Source organism: Elephantulus edwardii, unplaced genomic scaffold (assembly GCF_000299155.1).
Source record: "Elephantulus edwardii isolate Elephantulus edwardi_28Jun2011 unplaced genomic scaffold, EleEdw1.0 scaffold00152, whole genome shotgun sequence".
Lineage (NCBI taxonomy): Eukaryota > Metazoa > Chordata > Mammalia > Macroscelidea > Macroscelididae > Elephantulus > Elephantulus edwardii.
In genome coordinates, this window is record NW_006399902.1 from 3,815,837 (window position 1) to 3,827,909 (window position 12,073).

Sequence of the window (12,073 nt, forward strand, 5' to 3'; positions counted from 1 at the left end):
ACCATAATATCTACCCTCACCTGTGATTTGTCATAAATTTTTAAATCAGGAAATGTCTTTTCAATCCAACATTAAAAATGTGTTCATATAGGGAGCTCTGGAGGCCTAGTGGCAAGAAGCTGCACCGTAATCCCAGAGGCACACGGTTCAAATCCACCAGCTGCTCTTCTGGAGAAGGAGGGGCGGTCTTCTCCTGTACCAGTCATATCTGATTTGACAGTACACACACACAAAAAATAATAAAGTAAAAAAATTTTTTAAATGTCTTCATAAATTTTCTTCCTAACTTCCTGACTGTATCGCTGAACTCGAACTCATTGGAGATCATAAGGATGGTGCAGTATAGGCCAGGGTTCAAATCTCTTTTTCAGATCTCTTGTTGCTATGATTTATAGTCTACTCAACTAAGAATTGTTGCGCCTAACAATAATTACAACAACAACATACCTAAGGTTATAATCTCATGTGGGTATGAGTTTTCTGTTTAATAAATCAGGATTAGAAAGAGTTTTGTTTCTTGCTTCTGTTATGTTAATAAGGCAAGATTAAGAAGGGGTTTGTTAGTTAATTAATTACTAGGGATTGGAGGTTACCCAACTTTCTCCCAAGGAGTAGCTGGTGAATCCAAAGCACTTGCCTTTAGTTTGGCCATGCAACTCCTTACCCCTGAGCCACCAAAACTCCTTTTAAGGGTTTTAGATTTAATATTTAAATTAATAATGTTCTGACACCCCCCCCAACCCCCTTTGGGCTAGTATTAGGTCCAAAGTATCATCTGCCCTTTCTCTATATTAGGTCTCTCTTAGAGAACTGTCCTCCCAAACTATGAGTGACCTGATAGTACCTCAAATTTTTACTTTCCTGACACTGGAGTTGACATATACTGAACAATATTCATAAAAAGAACAATTTTTCTTACAATCCTATAAAAAGTCACTGCTAAAGTGTAAATGTTTAGTAAACTCTCAACTATTGATTGGCTCAGTCTCATTCAGAGGTGCCTTGGAAGTGAGGTCTGATGATCTGCTAATTCTAAGGAGCAGTTTTGCTCTGTGCACTTGGGAGTCACTGTGTGTTAGGTTGGACTGTGTCCTTCTAAAAAAAGTTATAAATCTTAATCTCCATACCTGTTTTGTCTTCTCCATCTTTCATAATGTTGATTATTGTTTTCTTGCTTGATGTTGAAATGTAATCCATATTGAAGGCTATAGTCTTTCATCTTCTGCATCAAGTGTTTCAAGCCCTTTTCATTTTCAGCAAGCCAGGTTATGTAATCTGCATAACTCAAACTGGTGATAACTCTTACTTCAATCCGGATGTCACATTCTTCATATGTCCCAGCTTCTTCTTAAGCCATATGTTCAGCATGCAGATTGAGTAGGTGTGGTAAAAGGGTACACCTGATAATCCACCTTTCATATGGATTACATTTCAACATAAAAAAAAATACACAAAACTCCTTATCACTAGGCCAATAGACACCATCATGATAGATGGAGAAATGATTAAAGTTGTTAACAAGTTCATTTTTCTTGGAACCACAGTCAACACCCAAGGTACCAGCAGTCAAAAAAATCAAAAGATGAGTTGCTTTAGGAAAATCTTTTACCAAGGACTTCTCCAAAATGTTAAAAAACAAAGATGTCAGTTTAAACACTAAGATGTGCCAGATCCACAGTATGCTCTTTTCAATTGAAAGTTGGACAATGACTAAGAATGACAATAGAATTGTTGTATTTGAGTTGTGGTATTGAAGAAGAATATGGAATCTCTCAAGGACTGCCAAAAGAATAAACAAATCTATCTTGAAGGAAATGCAACTAGAGTGCTCGTTGGAGGCAAAGATAGTGAAATGAAACTGTCTTATCCACTTTGGGTACTTGTCAGGAGGGACCAGTCTTTGGAAAAAGACATCACCTGGGAAAGATGGAGGGTCAGAGAAAAAGAGGAAAACTGCTCTCCAAGATGGATTGACTCAGTGACTGTAACACTGAACTCAGGCATATCAGAGATGACAAGGATAGTGCAGGATAGAACAAGATTTTGATTTGTTGTTCATACAGTTGCAATGATTCCTAGTCTACCTGAGTAAGAGTTGTCACACCCAGAACAGCATACCTCTGGTTGGCTCACGTGAGTATGAGTTTTCTGTTATATTAATAAGGCAGGATTAGTGTAGGGTGTGTTTTGAGCCAATCTCTTACAAAGGATAATTAGAGCAAAGTTGGTGATAAACAAGCAAAGATGATGAAAGAGAGGTGCCAACCCACATGATGAAAGCCTTCTCCTAGAACCAGCATCCTGCATTTGGATGTCCAACTGCCTCAACTGTGAAAAAACAAAATGCTTATTGCAAAAGCCATCCTACTTTTTGTATTTCAGCTACAGCAGAACTATTTCACTAAGACACCATAAAATGAAATCCTTTTGATGGCAACTAACAACAACAGCAATGTTCTTTTGTTATTTACAGGGTTTTCAGCCTGTTCCTTCAAAAGTAGATACCCAGTTATGCTTCTTAGTCTTTGAGCTCTGCTGAAACAATGTGCTGGTATTTGAACTGTCAGTGGCACTGCTTCCAGCATCACAAGACCAAAGGCATCATAGTGTGGCAAACTGAGAGCCAGGCTGCCAGGAGGCACCACTCCTTGGAAAAAAGACACCATACTGGGCAAAGTAGAAGGTCCGCAAAGGAGAGGAAGATACCCAATAAGATGATAACAACAATGGCCATGAGGTTGGCAGAGATCATGAAGACACCAAAGGCTAGGGCAAGGTTTCCCTCTCCTGTGCCTAGGGTCACCATGAGTCATAGTCAACTGCACTGCATACAACAGCACCTGTGGGAAAATGCTTTATCACAGTCTGATCGCAGGCAGGCTTCTGCTAATCTATAAAACTCACCCTTTGTTTTTGATGGCTCTCACACTTAACTGGAAATTAGAAATTCACACTTCTGCTTGGCCTGGTTACCTGTACAAAGCACTCCCTTCCCACCACAGTAAATGGTTTCACTCACCCTGGAAACTTCTTCAGGGCTCAGATTTCACATACTGTTTCCTGTAGGTAGGATGTGGTAGGCTGTTGTTGTTGTTATGAGCTGTCAAGTCACCTGCAACTCATAATGACCCTATATACAACAACTCTGAACCCTGCTCTACCCTGAGCCAACTGCACCATCTCCAACACATCTACCCCCATTACTCCAGTCACTGAGCCAATCCATCTTATCAAGGGTTTTCCCCTCCTGTGCTGTCCCTCTACCTTCCCAAGCATAATGTTCCTCTTCAAGGACTGGTCTCACCTTGCATCATGCCCAAAGTAAATCAGACGAAGCTTAAGAATCCCTGCCTCCAAGGAGCAACATGGTTTCACCCTCTCTAGGATAAACCTGTTTGTTCTTTCAGCAGTCCATGGGATATTCAGTACTCTTCTCCAGCATCACAGCTCAAAGGCATCGATTATCCTTCTATAATCCCTAATCATGGTCTAGCTTTCTGATGCATAGCACATAGGCACTAATATTTTTTATTAATATAAGCACACAGCAATTAATTGAGTGCTTACAGGATATACTTTACTTTTTATACACACTGTGTTCATCTCCAGAATGTCAAATGATTTGCTCAGCACACAGATTGAATAGGCAGGAAGAAACGATACAACCCTGACGTATACCTTTCCTGATTTTAAGCCATGCAGTGGCTTTGTTCTGATATCAGCTTCATTGTCTAGGTGTAGATTTCATATGAGCATAAATAATTAAGTACTTCTGATCATAGAAGCTAAGCAGAGTAGGACCTGGTTAGCTTGGGGGCAGCCCTGGTGGCCTAGTGGTAAGAAGCTATGCTGCCAACTCGAAGGCAGGTCAATCCACCAGCTGCTCCACAGGAGAAAGACAGTCGATCTTCTCCTTTGCAATTTACTCCTTCTGAAAACCCACTGGAGGATCAGCTATGAGTTGGTTCCTACTCAATGACACATAACAACAGACTGAAAAGACATTTCCCTTTAAAATCTTGCTTAAGAAACATTAGGGGTTTTAAAATTGCTTTCTTGCTTGTTATGATGGGAGTAAGTGGAATGATGGATGCCACACAGCCCGCAATAACTGGCACACAGAAGATGATGATCAGAAAGAGCATGCTTTGTTAGTCTGTCACAGATTTGCCACTTTCTATCTTCCAGAGATTCTATAAATTTTAAATTTGTTGCACATCATCTTTATTGTCTAATGTTGTGTTTTTTAAAATTTTTTTATTTTTTTTTAATTTTATTTTTTTAATGTTGTTTTAAAAGAGATATCACAAATAGATGGCTTTGTTGTTATTATGTGCCCTTGAGTCAAGTATGACTCATAGCAGTCCTATGAACAAAGGATCTGACCTCTGTATTATCCTGTGCCATCCTCATCATCTCTGACATACTTAAACCTCATCTCAATCCATCTCACAGAGGATCTTCATTTCTTTCTCTGACCCTCCAACTTTCCAAGCAGGATGTCTTTTGCCAAAGACTGACCCCTCCTAATAACATGCCCAAAGTGTATGAGACAAAGCTTTATCATCCTTGTCTCCAAAAACACTGTAGTTGTATTTTCTCTAAGACATTTTTTTGTTCTCCTGGCAGTCCATGGGATAGTCAATACTTTTCCCCAACACCCTACCTCAAAGGCATCCACACTTTCATCTGTCATCCTTAGTAACTTTCCAACTTTCAGATGTATAGGAAGTAATTTGAAAGACCTTATACTCCTTTGCTTTTTGCACTTACAGAGCTGTATTGCTCTGGTGGCTAAGTGCAATGAAAAGAAGCAGAAATAAAGGGAAGGAATGCTAAGGTAAGAGTGCTGAATAGAAAATTTCAAAGGGCAACTCGAGAAGAAAAAGCAAAGTATCATTTTGAGATGTGCAAGGAGCTAAAAATAGAAAACCAAAAAGTATGAACACACTTGGACTTTCTTAAGCTGAAACATAAATCCAAACCTCAAGTTTCAAACATTGAAGAATTCTTTGGGCAAAATTTTAAATGATACAGGAAGGACACAAATAATATGGAAAGAGTACAAATAGTCACTGTAGCAAAATGAGTTGATCAGCATTGAACCATTAAAGAAGTAGCACATGATCAAGAACCAACAGTATTGAAGGAAAGGAAGAAATTGGAATTACATTGAAAGCATTGGAAAAAATAGGGCCCCATTTATCCTTTGTTTACAATAGCAAGGAGTTGGAAACAACCTAAATGCCCATCAACAAACGAATGGGTAGAGAAGCTGTGGTATATTCGCACAATGGAATACTATGCTGCATTGAAAAACAAGGAACTCATGCAATATTATTCAAAATGGCTGACCCTGGAGGACATTATGCTGAGTGAGGTATCTCAGTCACAAAGGGACAAATGCTATATGGTGCCACTGTTGTAGAATGAGGCTGGCATTGGGGTGGGGGTAAGACTGAGAAAAACTGGATGAAATATGTTTACGGCATTGAAGTCTATGGGGGAGAGAATAGTCTAAAAGTATTATATTTTAGGGCATTATTTTTATCGTAGGAGTATGCAATGAGGGTTGCAGAGTGGATTATATTTGGGGGTAGGGGGTGGGGTTTGGGGGGAGGTGCGGGGGGATTGTGTACCAATGAGGGAGTTTTTCTTTTGCTTTTCAAGGAAAGGAGCAAACGGGGGGAGGGGAGAGGGGTTTGTGTGGGGAGAAAGGTGCAACAATGAATAAATGGAATTCCAAAATCTCTGTAGCTGTTCATTGAAATGAAAAATAAACAAACTAAATTAATAAAAAAAAATGACTACAGTGTGATTCCAAGAAGATGGAAAGCTTTTGGAGCAGAGTTTTCTAAAACAAAAATGCTTGTGATGAGCTGGAAACAACTTGACAGCAACTGGTTTAGGGTTTTGTTTGCTTATTTTTAAGCCTGCTATGAGATATATCCTTAAAATCTTAGAACTAATATTTGTAAGAGAAATTAAAATGCAATTCTTACAATTTCTCTCAAATAAAACATTGTTTGGTTTAAAAAAAATAGGGCCCCAGTAATTGTTGAAATTCTCAGTGTGACACTTCAGAAAACAGAGGAAAACAACATACTCACTAGTTTCTGCCAGGAAATTTGGAAGATAACCAACTGGTCACCTGACTGGAAGAGATCCATTTATTCTCCCCCCACCCCCCAAAATAAAGTGATCTGCACACTGTGGAAATTATCAAACAATGTCATTAATATTACATGCAAGTAAAATCCTGCTAAAGATTTTCCAAAGTTGACTAGAACAATTTATCAACAGAGAACTGCCTGGAATTGAAGTTGGATTCAGAAGAGGCCATAGCCCAGGGGATATAATTGTTGATATTAGATGGGTCTTGGCTGAAAGTAGATAATATTAGGAAGCTTATCAGCATTTTATTGATTATGCTAAGACAAAGTGACTGTGTGCATAATAATAAATTTTGGCTAACCTTGAGAAGAATAGGAATCCTAGACCACTTAATTATGCTCATGTGAAAATTATACATAGACCAAGACACTGTGGTCAGAACAGAACAAGGAAACATTCCGAGGTTTAAAATCAAGAAAAGAAGCTAGATTTATGAAGAAGAATGTGACATTAGGATTGGAGGAAAACTCAACAACCTACATTATGCAAATGACACAATTTTGCTTCCAGAAAATGAAGAAGACTTGAAACACTTACTGGGAAAAAGTCAAAGACTACAGCCTTCAATATAGCTTACATGTCAACATTAAGAAAACAATAATCCTCACCAGTGGATCAACAGGCAACATCATGATGCATGGATAAAGATTAAAGTTGTCAACAACTTCATTTTATTTGGATCCACAATCAGCAGCCATGGTAGCAGCAGTCAAGAGATCTTGTGAGCATTTGACCGCATTGTGAGATTCTGCTACCAAAGGTTTCTCTAAAATGCTCAAGAACAAGGATGTCAGCATAAAGTCTAAGGTGTGCCCGATCCAAGTCATGGTATTTTCAACTGCTTCATATGTTTGTGAAGAGCAATGGTGTCTCTCTGGAGACTAAGGTGCATCTGATACAGGCTATGAGGTTTGCAATCACTTGTTATGCATCAGAGAGTTGGACAATGACTAGGGAGGCTAGAAGGAGAATTGATGCCTTTGAGCTGTGGTGCTGGAGAAGAGTATTGCGGGTACCATGGACTGCTAGGAAAACAAACAGATTTGTCCTGGAGAGGGTTAAACCAGGCTGCTCCTTGGAGGCAAGGATTCTGAGGCTTCGTCTAACATACTTTGGACATGTTGTAAGGAGGGACAGGTCCCTGGAGAAGGACATCATGCTTGGTAGGGTGGAGGGACAGCACAGGAAGGGAAGGTCCTCTATGAGGTGGATTGATTCGGTGACTGGGGTTATCAGGATGGGTGTATCAGAGACAATGCGATTGGCACAGGACAGAGCAGAGTTTAGGGCTGTTGTACATAGGGTTGCTATGAGTCGCAAGCGACTCGACAGCACATAACAACAACAACATATGTTTGTGAAAGTAAGGAAGATTGAAGATGAACTGATGCCTTTGAACTGGGGTGTTGGAGAAAATGACTCAATATTCCATGAGCTCCTAAAAGAACAAACAAATCTGTCTTGAAGAAAGTAAATTAGGCTGGTCCCTTAGAGCCAAGGATGGTGAAGTTTCTTTGGACATTGTCTCAGGAGGAACCAATCCTTAGAAATATTATGCTGGGAATGGTAGAGGATCAACAAAAGAGAGGAAGACTCTCAACCAGATGGATTGACACAGTGACTGACAATGGGCTTGAGAACCAGAGAGATCATGAGGATGGTGCAGGACCAGGCAAGGTTCAAATCTGTTGTTCATATGGTAACTATGAATCATGGTCGAACAACAGCACCTAACAACTGTAATACATATGCCAAAGTGCTTCAAGGGCAAGGATATCAGTTGAAAGACCAAGGTGCACTTTATCCAAATCACAGTATTTTCACTTGTTTCCTAAGCATCTTAAAGTTGGGAAAATGAATAAATATGTCAAAAAAAAGAAGTGATGCCTTTGAATTGTGATGCTGGCAAAAAAGTTGAATATCCTACAGATTGCCTAAAGAACAAACAAGTGTATCCTGGAGGAAGTGCAGTGAGAATGCTCCTGAGATGCAAGGATGGTGAAACACTGTCTCACATACTTTGGGCACATTATCAAGAAGGAATAGCACATGGAAAAAGACATCGTGCTGGGAAAGTTGTAAGCTGGAGGACGAGAGAAACACAAGAAAATCTTCAGTAAGATGGATTGGCATGGTGACTATGAAAATGGGTTTGAGAGAGGTGGAGATTGTGAGGCTTGTGTAAGATAGTTCAAGTCTGTTGTTCATAAGGTCCCCATGAGTTGTACTCAACCAGGTGGCACATGGCAATATTTCCTTTAGGCTTCAGATGGCATCACTTCAAATTCCAGTTCTACTACTTAATTCTTGTGTGATTTAGATCAAGTTACTTAAACTCTCTGGGTCTCAGTTTTCTCCTCTGTAAAATGAGAATAATGACAACACGTGCCTTAAAGCAATGATAGGAAAATTTATTGCGCCATTACATGCCATGGTATTAGAGGAGAGGTCACTGAACTACAGCCAATGGTTTATAGCACCCTGTTTAGCTGGCTGATTTTATACTGATCAAGAGCAAAGATTTGGGGTTTTTTATTACTTATTTTTCACTATTAACCCAGAGGCAGCTCCTCTCTAATGATTCAAATATACCAGTCATTCTGAGGGAAAAAAGATGAACAATCTCCTCCTATTAGAATTTATCAACTCTCAAAAATTTAAGAGTCTCATAAGAAGGTCCACTGTCAGTGGGTTCCAACTCAATAGTAATGAGTTAATGAGTTGAAAAGTTAATAATATTGAGCTTACAAACATTTTCTTATCTTTTTCATTTAAAAAAAAATATTAGTGGACACCCAGCAACAATAGCAAAGTTCATTAGGGCAGCAAACAACAAATGTTGGTGAGGTTGTGAAGAGATTGGAACTGTTATTCACTGCTAGAGGGAATATAAAATGGAAAGTGATCTGAAATTTTCTCAAAAAGTTGGAAATATGCAACAATGAATGACTGGAAACCATAAGTCTCTGTAAACTATCATTAAAATTAATAAAAAAGAAAACAAACAAAAAGTTGGAAATAGAAATACGTTTGCTCTAACAATCCCACTACTGGGAATATACCTTAAGGAAACCAGAGCCACAGCCCAAACAGATGCATGCACACCCATGCTTATTACTGCATGTTTCATAATAACCAAGAGATGAAAGCAACCAAGTGACCATCAACAAATAAATGGATAGAAAAACTATGATACAGTCACACAATGGAATATTACACAGCTTTGAAAAATAATGAACTTGTAAATATTACACAAAATGGGGAAGCCAGGAGGACATTATCTTGAGTGAAATATGTCAGCTGAGCCCCACTGAAATGGGCCTCCATGGCCCTCTGCAGCTCGCAGTTTATCTATACCTAAATAGTTAAACAATTGACTACTGGTCTTCAATATGGATTGAATCTCAACACCAAGAAGACAAAGATTCTCAAAAAACCATGGGTAAGCCACCACCCCTGGCTGCCCGCTGCCAGCCTATGCTGCTACAGCCCTGCGGAACCCCCATGGCTAGAGCCCAGCAATCTCCTCACCTGGGCCTGGAGGCCCGCGGCCAGCACGACGGAGCCCCTGCTGTGCCAGCAGCAGCATAGTCCGTCAGTGAAGATTTCCTTGGATTGATTCTTGACAACAGATTTCCTCAGTGCACATCTTTGATTTCTTGACTACTGCTATACCAAGAACTAAACTAAACTGGCAGAGGGAGATGAAAGATGGCTGGCCTGAGCATCAGATGGAGCTCATCACCTCACAGCCTGCCTTCAGATAACCTTGGTTTGAGTGCTTGTTCTACTGCTTTTATTACTTTTCAACCTTGAGCAGGTGTGTTAGCTCCTCTGGAAGCTCCTTCTCGATTTGTGGAAGGAGAAAGTAATAATGCCTACTTCAAGGGGGTGCTAAAGCCAGAGTGCTATCTCTGGCTTTGGTCTCCAGGAGGGCACAATGTCCAGACTTCAGAAGAGCTTTGGTTGTGGGGAGTGCCTCCTGGCCCATGAGGATTGCCCCTGGGGAGAGCCGTCAGGTCGCTGGGGAGAGCCACATGGTGTGTATGAGAAATTTTATCTAAGCCACTTTCCTCCACTTCCTCCTCCAGTATATCTGTAAGTAACATCTCCAAAACCCTTCTCTTTGTAACCCACAAGTTTGTTCTCTCTAGGTTTGCTCCCTTTCCTACAGGTAACCTGAACACTGAGGCTTCTTTCAGACCTGAATCCTGAGCCCAGTTCCAGTGAAAAAAGGGAAACATAACTGCTAGCTAAGGAAGGAAAGGTGGATGGAGCCTCAAAGTTCAACCAGCCACCCCCACTGGACTCACTCAGGCAAACACTTTGCAGTCCAGAGGGCAGAAAATGTTGGGAAAATATCTCCTAACTAAACAAGAAGGCATTCAGCTTCAACTCAAGACCACCAGCAAAGTGTTAATGTAAGCTCCCTTTCCGCTTCGTCTCAATGACCCTGTTCAGCATGAAGCAGCCAGTCTTCGCTCCGTTCCCAAATGAGAAACTCACAAATGAAAAAGACAATTTCTTTGAAAAAAAAAAAAAAGTAATCACCACTGGATTATGCCCACCGTTACCCTGTCTTTTCTGGTCCCTGCTGGATCTTTCTCATTTTCTTCACCCACTCCCTGCAACCACCAAATTATATAACCCTGTGATTCCATGCCTACCCATCCTCACCTTTATGCTCCCAACCCTTCCCCCCTTGGATGTCCATACATGTCTTTTACAATTTAAAAAAAAAAAAGGACAAATGCTACATAACACCACTGTTATAAAATAGGAGGGACATGAGGGGGTTGGGGAGAGAATGGGAAATGAATGGATAGATAATGAACACAATATTTGATCAGATGAGGGGAAGAACTGTCCTAAAGGAACATATAATTAGACATTATATGTATGACAACAATCTGGAACAAGGGGTGCATTGCAGGGAGGACTTGGGGAGGGAGGAGAAGAAAGGAGAAGAAAATGTGCAACAATTGAAAAAAAACGAAAATAAACACTTCTGATGTTAAAGATATAATTTAAAACTATTAATGGGACTTGTTTAATATTTTTATAAAGTTCGTGTCTCCCTGACTCCAAGGGTTCCATATTAAGCAGATGGTTCTACAAGGAAACTGTCGTATCCAACCCTGCCTCTTAATCATATACCTGTCAACCCACTTGGCATAATAGCCAGAGCATTTAGGAGCCCACAGAAGTGGGGACATGGAGAGACTCAGAACGTCTATAATCAAGACAACATCCAATTCCAGGACGAAGAAACTAGGGCAGTCATCCCTCAAAATCCTAAAATATTTTAGGGACTCAGTCTCTCTGGGGAGAGGAATGTTAGGGTTAGAACAAATGATCTAAGGGAAGAAAAAGTTACATGAACCATCAGAACCAGGAAGCTGATATTGATATGCATAGAATTAGTACTTTGGACAAATGAATGAAATCAGAAAACAGAGACGAGGAGAACCACCCTCTAAACTTTGAACTCTCCATGGCATCTTCTCACTGGTGTAGACTCTAGCCCCTGGGTCAGCCCAGAGGAGGAAGCCATCAATACAACCTCACTTCAATGGCACACTGCCTCTCCACATTTCCTTTTCAAGGAGAATTATCTATCCCTTTGGGATGTAACTTTCAAATAATCTTCTTTTTACTTTTTATTAACCTTCAAAAATATTATTCTGGGAAACAATGTATTCTAATTTTGTAAATAAACTGTTGTTGTTGTTGTTGTTGTTATGTGCCGTCGAGTCCTTTCTAACTCATAGCGACCCTATGCACAACAGCCCTAAACCCTGCTCTATCCTGCGCCAAATGCACCGCCTCTGACACACCCATCCCGATTACCCCAGTCACCGAAGCAATCCATCTCATAGAGGGTCTTCCCCTCCTGCGT